The sequence below is a fragment of the Lynx canadensis genome, chromosome X, assembly GCF_007474595.2.
Source record: "Lynx canadensis isolate LIC74 chromosome X, mLynCan4.pri.v2, whole genome shotgun sequence".
Classification (NCBI taxonomy): domain Eukaryota; kingdom Metazoa; phylum Chordata; class Mammalia; order Carnivora; family Felidae; genus Lynx; species Lynx canadensis.
Genome location: NC_044321.2, coordinates 63319486 through 63330754, shown reverse-complemented (window position 1 = coordinate 63330754; position 11269 = coordinate 63319486).

Genomic DNA, 11269 nt, shown 5'->3' with positions numbered 1-11269 from the left:
TCTGCCCATTTCTTCACTGGGTTATTTGTTTTTCAGGTGTGGAGTTTGGTCAGCTCTTTATAGATTTTGGATACTAGCCCTTTGTCCGATATGTCATTTGCAAATATCTTTTCCCATTCCGTTGGTTGCCTTTTAGTTTTGTTGGTTGTCTCCTTTGCTGTGCAGAAGCTTTTTATCTTCATAAGGTCCCAGTAATTCATTTGCTTTAATTCCCTTGCCTTTGGGGATGTGTCGAGTAGAGATTGCTATGGCTGAGGTCAGAGGTTTCCTGCTTTCTCCTCTAAGGTTTTGATGGTTTCCTGTCTCACATTCAGGTCCTTTATCCATTTTGAGTTTATTTTTGTGAATGGTGTCAGAAAGTGGTCTAGTTTCAACCTTCTGCATGTTGCTGTCCAGTTCTCCCAAACCATTTGTTAAAGAGACTGTCTTTCTTCCACGGATATTCTTTTCTGCTTTGTCAAAGATGATTGGCCATACGTTTGTGGGTCTAGTTCTGGGGTTTCTATTCTATTCCTTTTGTCTATGTGTCTGTTTTTGTGCCAATACCATGCTGTCTTGATGATGACAGCTTTGTAGTAGAGGCTAAAGTCTGGGATTGTGATGCCTCCTGCTTTGGTCTTCTTCAAAATTCCTTTGGCTATTCGGGGCCTTTTGTGGTTCCATATGAATTTTAGGATTGCTTGTTCTAGTTTCGAGAAGAATGCTGGTGCAATTTTGATTGGGATTGCATTGAATGTGTAGATAGCTTTGGGTAGTATTGACATTTGACAATATTTATTCTTCCAACCCATGAGCAGGGAATGTCTTTCCATTCTTTAAATCTTCTTCAACTACCTTCATAAGCTTTCTATACTTTTCAGCATACAGATCTTTTACGTGTTTGGTTAGATTTATTCCTAGGTATTTTATGCTTCGTGGTGCAATTGTGAATGGGATCAGTTTCTTTCTTTGTCTTTGTGTTGCTTCATTGTTAGTGTATAAGAATGCAACTGATTTCTGTATATTGATTTTGTATCCTGCGACTTTGCTGAATTCATGTATCAGTTCTAGCAGACTTTTGGTGGAGTCTATCGGATTTTCCATGTATAATATCATGTCATCTGCAAAAAGCAAAAGCTTGACTTCATCTTTGCCAATTTTGATGCCTTTGATTTCCTTTTGTTGCCTGATTGCTGATGCTAGAACTTCCAGCACTATGTTAAACAACAGCGGTGAGAGTGGGCATCCCTGTCGTGTTCCTGAACTCAGGGAAAAAGCTCTCAGTTTTTCCCCATTGAGGATGATGTTAGCTGTGGGCTTTCCATAAATGGCTTTTATGATCTTTAAGTATGTTCCTTCTATCCCGACTTTCTCAAGGGTTTTATTAAGAAAGGGTGCTGGATTTTGTCAAAGGCCTTTTCTGCATCGATTGACAGGATCATATGGTTTCTCTTTTTTTTTTGTTAATGTGATGTATCACGTTGATTGATTTGTGAATGTTGAACCAGCCCTGCATCCCAGGAATGAATCCCACTTGATCATGGTGAATCATTCTTTTGATATGCCGTTGAATTCGATTTGCTAGTATCTTAGTGAGAATTTTTGCATCCATATTCATCAGGGATATTGGCCTGTAGTTCTCTTTTTTTACTGGCTCTCTGTCTGGTTTAGGAATCAAAGTAATACTGGCTTCATAGAATGAGTCTGGAAGTTTTCCTTCCCTTTCTATTTCTTGGAATAGCTTGAGAAGGATAGGTATTATCTCTGCTTTAAACGTCTGGTAGAACTCTCCTGGGAAGCCATGGTCCTGGACTCTATTTGTTGGGAGATTCTTGATAACTGATTCAATTTCTTCGCTGGTTATGGGTCTGTTCAAGCTTTCTATTTCCTCCTGATTTAGTTTAGGAAGGGTGTGGGTGTTTAGGAATTTGTCAATTTCTTCCAGGTTGTCCAATTTGTTGCCATATAATTTTTCATTGTTCCCTGATAATGTTTGTATCTCTGAGGGATTGTTGTATAATCCCATTTCATTCATGATTTATCTATTTGGGTCCTCTCCCTTTTCTTTTTGAGAAGCCTGGCTAGAGGTTTGTCAATTTTGTTTATTTTTCAAAAAACCAACTCTTGGTTTCGTTGATCTGCTCTACAGTTTTTTTAGATTCTATAATGTTTATTTCTGCTCTGATCTTTATTATTTCTCTTCTTCTGCTGGGTTTAGGCTGGCTTTGCTGTTCTGCTTCTAGTTCCTTTAGGTGTGCTGTTAGATTTTGTATTTGGGATTTTTCTTGTTTCTTGAGATAGGCCTGGATTGCAAGGTATTTTCCTCTCACGACTGCCTTCGCTGCGTCCCAAAGCATTTGGATTGTTGTATTTTCATTTTCGTTTGTTTCCATATATTTTTTAATTTCTTCTCTAATTGCCTGGTTGACCCACTCATTCCGTTAGTAAGGTGTTCTTTAACCTCCATGCTTTTGGAGGTTTTCCAGACTTTTTCCTGTGGTTGATTTCAAGCTTCATAGCATTGTGGTCTGAAAGTATGCATGGTATGATTTCAATTCTTGTATACTTATGAAGGGCTGTTTTGTGACCCAGTATATGATCTATCTTGGAGAATGTTCCATGTGCACTCAAGAAGAAAGAATATCCTGTTGCTTTGGGATGCAGAGTTCTAAATATATCTGTCAAGTCCATCTGAGCCAATGTATCATTCAGGGCTCTTGTTTCTTTATTGACCGTGTGTCTAGATGATCTATCCATTTCTGTAAGTGGGGTGTTAAAGTCCCCTGCAATTACCACATTCTTATCATAAGGTTGCTTATGTTATGAGTAATTGTTTTATATATTTGGGGGCTCCGGTATTTGGCGCATAGACATTTATAATTGTTAGCTCTTCCTGATGGATAGACCCTGTGATTATTATATAATGCCCTTCTTCATCTCTTGTTACAGCCTTTAATTTAAAGTCTAGTTTGTCTGATATAAGTATGGCTACTCCAGCTTTCTTTTGGCTTCCAGTAGCATGATAAATAATTCTCCATCCCCTCACTCTGAATCTAAAGGTGTCCTCAGGTCTAAAATGAGTCTCTTGTAGACAGCAAATAGATGGGTCTTCTTTTTTTATCCATTCTGTTACCCTATGTCTTTTGGTTGGTGCATTTAATCCATTTACATTCAGTGTTATTATAGAAAGATATGGGTTTACAGTCATTGTGATGTCTGTATGTGTTATGCTTGTAGTGATGTCTCTGGTACTTTGTCTCACAGGATCCCCCTTAGGATCTCTTGTAGGGCTGGTTTAGTGGTGACAAATTCCTTCAGTTTTTGTTTGTTTGGGAAGACCTTTATTTCTCCTTCTATTCTAAATGACAGACTTGCTGGGTAAAGGATTCTCGGCTGCATATTTTTTCTGTCTAGCACACTGAAAATCTCGTGCCAATTCTTTCTGGCCTGCCAAGTTTCAAAAGAGAGATCAGTCACGAGTCTTATAGGTCTCCCTTTATATGTGAGGGCACGTTTTTCCCTTGCTGCTTTCAGAATTTTCTCTTTATCCTTGTATTTTGCCAGTTTCCCTATGATACGTTTTGCAGAAGATCGATTCAAGTTACGTCTGAAGGGATTTCTCTGTGCCTTTTGGATTTCAATGCCTTTTTCCTTCCCCAGTTCAGGGAAGTTCTCAGCTATAATTTCTTCAAGTACCCCTTCAGCACCTTTCCCTCTCTCTTCCTCTGGGATACCAATTATGCGTATATTATTCTTTTTAGTGTATCACTTAGCTGTCTAATTTTCCCCTCATACCTGGATTTTTTTTTATCTCTTTCTCTCAGCTTCCTCTTTTTCCATAACTTTATCTTCTAGTTCACCTATTCTCTCCCTGCCTCTTCAATCCGAGCCGTGGTGGTTTCCATTTTGTTTTGCATTTCGTTTAAAGCGCTGTTCAGCTCTCATGACTGTTCCTTAGTCCCTTGATCTCTGCAGCAAGAGATTCTCTGCTGTCCTCTATACTGTTTTCAAGCCCAGCAATTAATTTTATGACTATTATTCTAAATTCACTTTCTGTTATATTATTTAAATCCTTTTTGATCAGTTCATTAGCTGTTTGTTATTTCCTGGAGATTCTTCTGAGGGGAATTCTTCCGTTTGGTCATTTTGGATAGTCCCTGGAGTGGTGAGGACCTGCAGGCCTTCCCTTGTGCTGTGGTGTATAACTGGAGTGTTGGGCGGGGCCGCAGTCTGACCTGATGTCTGCCCCCAGCCCACCGCTGGGGCCACAGTCAGACTGGTGTGTGCCTTCTCTTCCCCTCTCCTAGGGGCGGGATTCACTGTGGGGTGGCGTGGCCCGTCTGGGCTACTTGCACACTGCCAAGCTTGTGATGCTGGGGATCTGGCATATTTGTTGTGGTGGGTGGCAAGGTGCACGGGGGCAGGAGGGGCAGGCTTAGCTCGCTTCTCCTTACGTGATCCACTTCAGGAGGGGCCCTTAGGCAGCGGGAGGGAGTCAGATCCGCTGCCGGAGGTTTGGCTCCGCAGAAGCACAGAGTTGGGTGTTTGGGAGGAGCGAGCAATTTCCCTGGCAGGAACTGGTTCCCTTTCGGATTTTGGCTGGGGGATGGGCGGGGGATATGGCGCTGGCAAGCGCCTTTGTTCCCCACCAAACTGAGCTCTGTCGACCGGGGGCTCAGCAGCTCTCCCTCCCTTTGTCCTCCAGCCTTCCAGCTTTCTGAGCAGAGCTGTTAACTTATGACCTCCCAGACGCTAAGTGGCGCTTGCTGTCGGAACACAGTCTGTCAGGCCCCTCCACTTTTGCCAGCCAGACTCGGGGGCTCTGCTTGGCCGGCGAGCCGCCCCTCCGCCCTGGCTCCCTCCCACCAGTCCGTGGAGCGCGCACTGCCTCGCCACCCTTCCTACTCTCTTCCGTGGGCTTCTCGTCTGCACTTGGCTCTGGAGACTCCGTTCTGCTAATCCTCTGGTGGTTTTCTGGGTTATTTAGGCAGGTGTAGGTGGAATCTAAGTGATCAGCAGGACGTGAGGTGAGCCCAGCGTCCTCCTACGCCACCATCTTCCTTCCTTCCCCTCTTTGTGTTTTCTCAATATGGATATCTTTCTTTCCCCAGATTAGGGAAGTTTTCAGGTACTATTCCTTTAAATATATTTCCGTCTACTTTATATCTCTTCTTCTTCTGGGATTCCTATAATGTGAACGTGATATGCTTGATGAAATCACTAGTTCCCTATGTCTATTCTCAACATGCATATTTTTTTCTTTCACTGCTCAACTTGATTGTTTTCCATTACTTTGCCTTCTAGGTCAATGAGTCATTTCTCTGCTTCCTCTAGCCTGCTATTTATTCCATAAATGTATGTTTAATTTCATTTATGGTGTTCTTCATCTCTGGTTGGTTCTTTTTTATCTCTTTATTAATGGTCTCACTGATGTGCTCTACTCTTTTCTCAAGCCTAGTGAGTATTCTTCTGATTGCTACTTTATATTCTCTATGCATCATTTTATGTATATCTGTTTCACTTAGGTGTCTGGTTGTAGTTTTGTCCTATTCTGTCAATTGGGACATAATCTTCTGTCTCCTCATTTTGTCTAACTCTCTGTGTCTGTTTTTGTGCGTTAAGAAAATCAGGTATGTCTCTTGCCCTTGAAAGTAGTAGGTGTCCCATGGAGTTTTTAATAGCTTGTGCTGGTCCTCTTTTACAAGGGTTTCCCAGCTGTGGTGGAGTCCAGAGCCAGCTGTTTCCACTCTGTAAAGTGTGCACATGTGTTGGAGTGCAATTTTCACAAGTTGCATTCATCCTCTTCAGGAGGTGACCTGGCACTTCTGTTGGAACAGAGACCTCAGAAAATGTATTGTTTGGGAGATCTGTGGTTGGTGATTTTTGCACCAGTCTTCAGATGGAGGGGACTCACACCATCAGGACTGAGGCAAGTGTGATTGGAAAGGGTGGATCCACTCAAGTGCATGGTGTTGGTGCATGGTGTAAGCAAATTATGCAGAAAGTGTTGGTGCTGTGCTGCTTCCTCCAGGTGGCCTTGTGTTTATGCTGAAGGCTGGAGGTGGTAAATGTCACCTGCCAGCTCTTTGTTTCGGGAGGGGTCACCCTGCAATCCCTGTCTTTCTGGGCCACAATCTGAGATGAGTGAACCACTCTCACTTATTCTCCAGACATTGTTAAACTGCTTCTTCTATGTTGTATCTCTGTGGGCAGTTTGTTATACTGTCTTTTTAAGGGCAGATGCTCAGCTTCCTAAGGCCCTCAGGCTCTCCCAGAGATGAGTTCACTGATTTAAAAAATTCTATTGTAATAAGTCAGAAAAGTATGTCCCTCTCAATTTCAAAGCCAAATGTTATGAGTATTTGTCTTCCCAATGTGGGCTCCTAGTGTGGTAGTCTGTTTGTCACCTTTTTCTGTGCCTCTGGCTCCATCCTGACTGCAGATGGCCTGGGCCCATTGAGCTCCCCATTGTGTCTCTGCTCTTCATACCTTCTTCAATGTATCCTCTTCTCCATAGTTATGGAGTTTGTACTGCCATTCTTCACTTCATTTTCTGTGTTATTTACACTGTGCATGTTATCTATTTGTATCTGTGGGACAAGAGAAAATAACACTACTCCTACTCCACCATTTTACCAGCCTCACTGATTTATCTCTATTATTATACTGCCCTTAGCCAGCCATGTTTTCACAAATGGCAAGGTTTGTTTCTAACACATTGGTAAATATTTAGTTACATCTTCTTTATCCATTTTCCACTGACAGACATTTAAGGTGTTTCCATATCTTGGCTACTGTGAAAAATCGTGCAGTAAACATGGGAGTGATGATATCCCTTCAATGTCCTATTTTCATTTCATATATATATATATATATATATATATATATATATATCTCCAATAGTGGAATTGGTGGATAATATGGGTAGTTATATTTTTAATTCTTTGAAAGACCTCCATACTGTGTTCCATATTGCCTGAACCAATTTACATTACTGAGGTGAAATCAAGAGTCAGATGCTTAACTTACTGAGACACCCAAGTGCCCTGATTCCTTTTTTTTTTAATCCAGAAAGCCACTCCATGACTTTCAACTGGTGAATTCAAACCATTTACATTATAGTAGTTATTAATATGTAAAGACAAATGCCATCTTATTATTAACTTTCTGGGTGTTTTGTATTCCTTTTGTTTCTTTTCCCCTTTGTTTCTGCCTAACTTTGTAAGTTGGTGATTTTCCATGGTTGTTTATTCTGTCTCCCCTTTCTTATCCTGTCTTATCTGTCCCCTTTCTTATCTTATCTTACACTAGATTCATCTAGTGTATGTTTTTGAATTGTGGTTACCACAGAGCTTATATAAAATATCTTATAAATAAAACATTCCATTTTAATATAGCAAATTAATCTTGATAATATACAAAAGCTCCACCATTTTGCTTTACCTTATTTTTATTCTTGATGTCCCTTCCTCTATTATATTGTGTATTAATTAATTTTAATAGCTATATTTTTTGTATAATGATTTATAATAATCCTTGTATTTAACTTTTATATTATAGTTAAATGTTTTACATGCCATCCTATTTCAGAATTAAAGCTACTATATCTGACTGTATATTCACCTTTATCCTTTTATACTTTCATATACATTCATCTCACCTTTAATTTCATCTTGATGTTTCAGCATTCATTTCAGGGAGATGTAGTGGCAATAAACTCCCCAGGCTTTTGTCTAGAAAAGTCTATGTCCCTTAATATCTGAAGGATAACTTTGCTGGATAGAATTTTGCCTGGCATTTTTTTTTCTTTCAACGCTGAATATGTCATTTCATTTTTTCCTGGACTGTGAGGTTTCTGCTCCAAAATCAGCTGATTTTTAGCTGAAACTAATGTGGGTTTCTTTGAACGTTACAATTTTTTTCCTTCTTCCTACTTTTAGGATTCTCTCTTTATCTTTGACTTTTGACAGTTTTAGCAAAACATCTTGGAGAAGGTCTTTTCCTTATGGAGATACTGTGGTGACCTGTTAGCTTCGTGAACCTGGATATCCAAGTATTTTCCCAAGTTTGGGAGGTTCTTAGCTATTATTTTTTAAATAAGATTTCTGCTCATTTCTCTTTGTCTCCTAGTTCTGAAATTCTGCTTATTCTCTTTCTTTTGAGGAATTCCCAAAAATCATGTAGGCTTTCTTCAGTAATTTTCATTCTATGTTGTTGCTGATATTCTTTTCTGACTGTTACTTCTAAATCCCTGTCATCTAGTTTATTTATTCTGTATTCGATTTGCTCTACTCCGTTACAGATGCTCTATATGGCTTTTTAATTTTCTTCATTGAGTTCCTGAGCTCCAGAATTGTTGCTTGGTTCTTTTTTAAAAACTTATCTTTTTTGGCAAATATCTCATTTTAAGTCTGTATGTTTTTCATGGTTTAGCTGAATTGTCTCTCTCAGTTTTCTTATAGCTCTTTGAGTTATTTTTTTTTCCAAAACAACTATGGTGAATTCTTTACTACCTAGATTGCAGAATTTTATGATTTTGCACTCAGTTATTAAAGAATTATTGCTAACTTTTAGAAATTACATTTCCCTTGGTTTTCATGTCTTTTGTAGTTTTGTGTTGTTACTTTCACATTTGAAGTAATATACACCTCTTTAATTATTAACTGCCTTCAGATGTGGTATGCTTTTCATAGGTAGTGTTATATCTGGGACTTTCTCTGCCTTTATGATTTGCTCTTCTTGATTACTCTTGTAGCAAATTCTTAAGCTTTTATATCTTCTCTGGTTCTTATTACTCACCTGTCTGCTGGAAACCTTTCTTGTCTTCCCAAGGGTGGCACTACAACTCAAGTATATGTTTTATCCTTTCCCACATATCCTTGTTTGTTTTTCTGATAACACTAATTTGCCAGACTTGCTCTTGCTGTGTCACTCAGGTGTGTACACAAGGAACCTGACTCAGAGTAGGGGAAGATGTGAGCTTAGCATTTGGAGTATTGGATGTGCCCACAGGCACATTGCTTAACATGCATAACATCCCTTTAATGTCCTTTGGTATTCTTATCTGCCTCTTTTCTGATCTCCCCAATTCCAGTCATGGATATCTCACTTCAGTACTCTGGGTGCTGCTAGAGAGAAAGAAGTTTCTCCAGCAGCATCCCACATATCTGGGGTAGCTGGGCATTTATTCACTATAATTTTATTTTCCCTAGGGGAAATTACAACCAGATATTTGAGGGCCATATTCTGTTCTCATGGAGCATAGCACTGGCAAAGTTCCTCTTACACTCTTTACTGTGTCCAAATTGCTATATTGTTAGTTACAATGGCATGCTGCAATTTCCACTTAAGAAAGATGGATTTCTTCAAATTTTATTTCATTCTTGTGTATCTGCCTGAATCAGCCCTGACTGAAACTTGAAGGATTGGGGCAAGACTGCTGACTCCACTGGTTCTACATCTCATACTGAGGTTTATCTGCCAATTACCAGATGTGCAAGTGGGGAAGACTCCATCAATAGCCCTTGGCATATGGTGCTTAATACCACAACTCTTACAGAGGCACTTTTGTTTATGCATGAATGCCTAACTAGCTATTAAAAAGGGGACAAAAAGGAGGGATAACTTATGCCACCATCACGCTTATGTCGTTTTCCTTTATATATTTATTTCTGATACACTTTACCTTTTTCTGTTTGTCCATGTTACTTATCTCTATATAATATACTAATATCCTGTATCTTAGTCATTTTTAAATCTGTATTACTCTACTAAAATGTTAACATCATGAGAATTGTTTTTATTCAGGTATAATTAATATACAGTGTTATATTAGTTTTAGGTGTACAATGTAATGTTTCAACAATTAATGTACATTTCTCAGTTTTCATCAAAATGAGTGTATACTTCATCCCTTTTAACCTATGTTATTCCATTAAAATGTTAACACTGTGAGAGTATTTTTTCTTTTATTTGCTAATGTCTTCCCATCACTGATTAACTGATTAATAATACGTGGAATGAAACAAATGTCCGATAAAAATAATATTAGCAACTGCATTATAGGGTTGCTGAAGCCCAAATGAGGTAACGCATGTAAAGTTCCTGGCATTCAAAATTTGAATGATGATAATGATTATTATATTCAGATTACTTTATGTAATTTCAAAGGTCCCTATGATTAAAAGCATTATTTTATGTTTTCTGATATGTTTTAAATGAAATATGCATCATATACTATATAGTTTTAAGGATTTTGCCATCTATCAAAATTCAAATGCCCCTGGGTAGAGTAAAATATGATTTACACTGTAACATGAATGGCTAGAGAGGAACCTTAATACTAAGAGACAACTGTTGGCTACAGTGTCTAGAGTAAAGAGAATAACGGTCATGCATATCTAAGCCATAAGAAAAGGGAAGGCTCAAAAACACCAGCCATGGCCTGGTGCTAACATATAATTATATGCCTATTATTCATTCTGTCATGAGGATTTTATGCAGATAATTTAAGGCATTTCATATTACTCTCAGCTGATACTCCAAAATGTATGAGTCCAAAAAACATAAATGATCTTAGAAGGTCGTCACAAATGAGAAGGCACAAATGCTCATGTAGTCAAGGTAGCAGTAATTTACCAACTCAAAGTACTCAGATCTTTTTTTGAGTATTCTCTTTGCTTTCATGAATAACAAGTATCTGACCCAAGAACCCCTCTTTCCTGTCAAATGCAAAAATGTATAGGCTGATAGCATGCAAAATGACACTCCACAAGGATTTTTATATTTATAAAAGTACATGCTACAAAAACTTCATTTTTCATGCAGCCCATTAATACATACATAAATAAACATAACTGATGGCAACAGAATCTATATTTTTATGTGTCCTGTGTAAGAAACACACAGAGAAAGCAGAGATGCCTTGTTCTCCTTTGGTACCACGTTTCACCAACATAATGCCAACACCAGCCAGGAAAAAAAGATTCATTTAGAGATCTACATAGCTGCTTCATTTTATTAGACATAAAATGACTCATTCTGGTCAGCACATCATTGGAAATTTGTATAGATGTTTTGTGCTCAAAAGCCCTTCTATGGAGCAGTATTTTCTGCTAAACTTTAGAATGTGGAACAAGATTGGTATGTTCTTCTCACAGTGAACTCTCAACAAAGCTTCTTAAAGAGGAAATTAAGCTGAAAAAATATTCAAAATAAAGCTCAGGGAAAAGCAATTAGGTGCTGCAAGTGTGACAATTTCTCACTACTTCCAATTGCTATTTCTTTATAA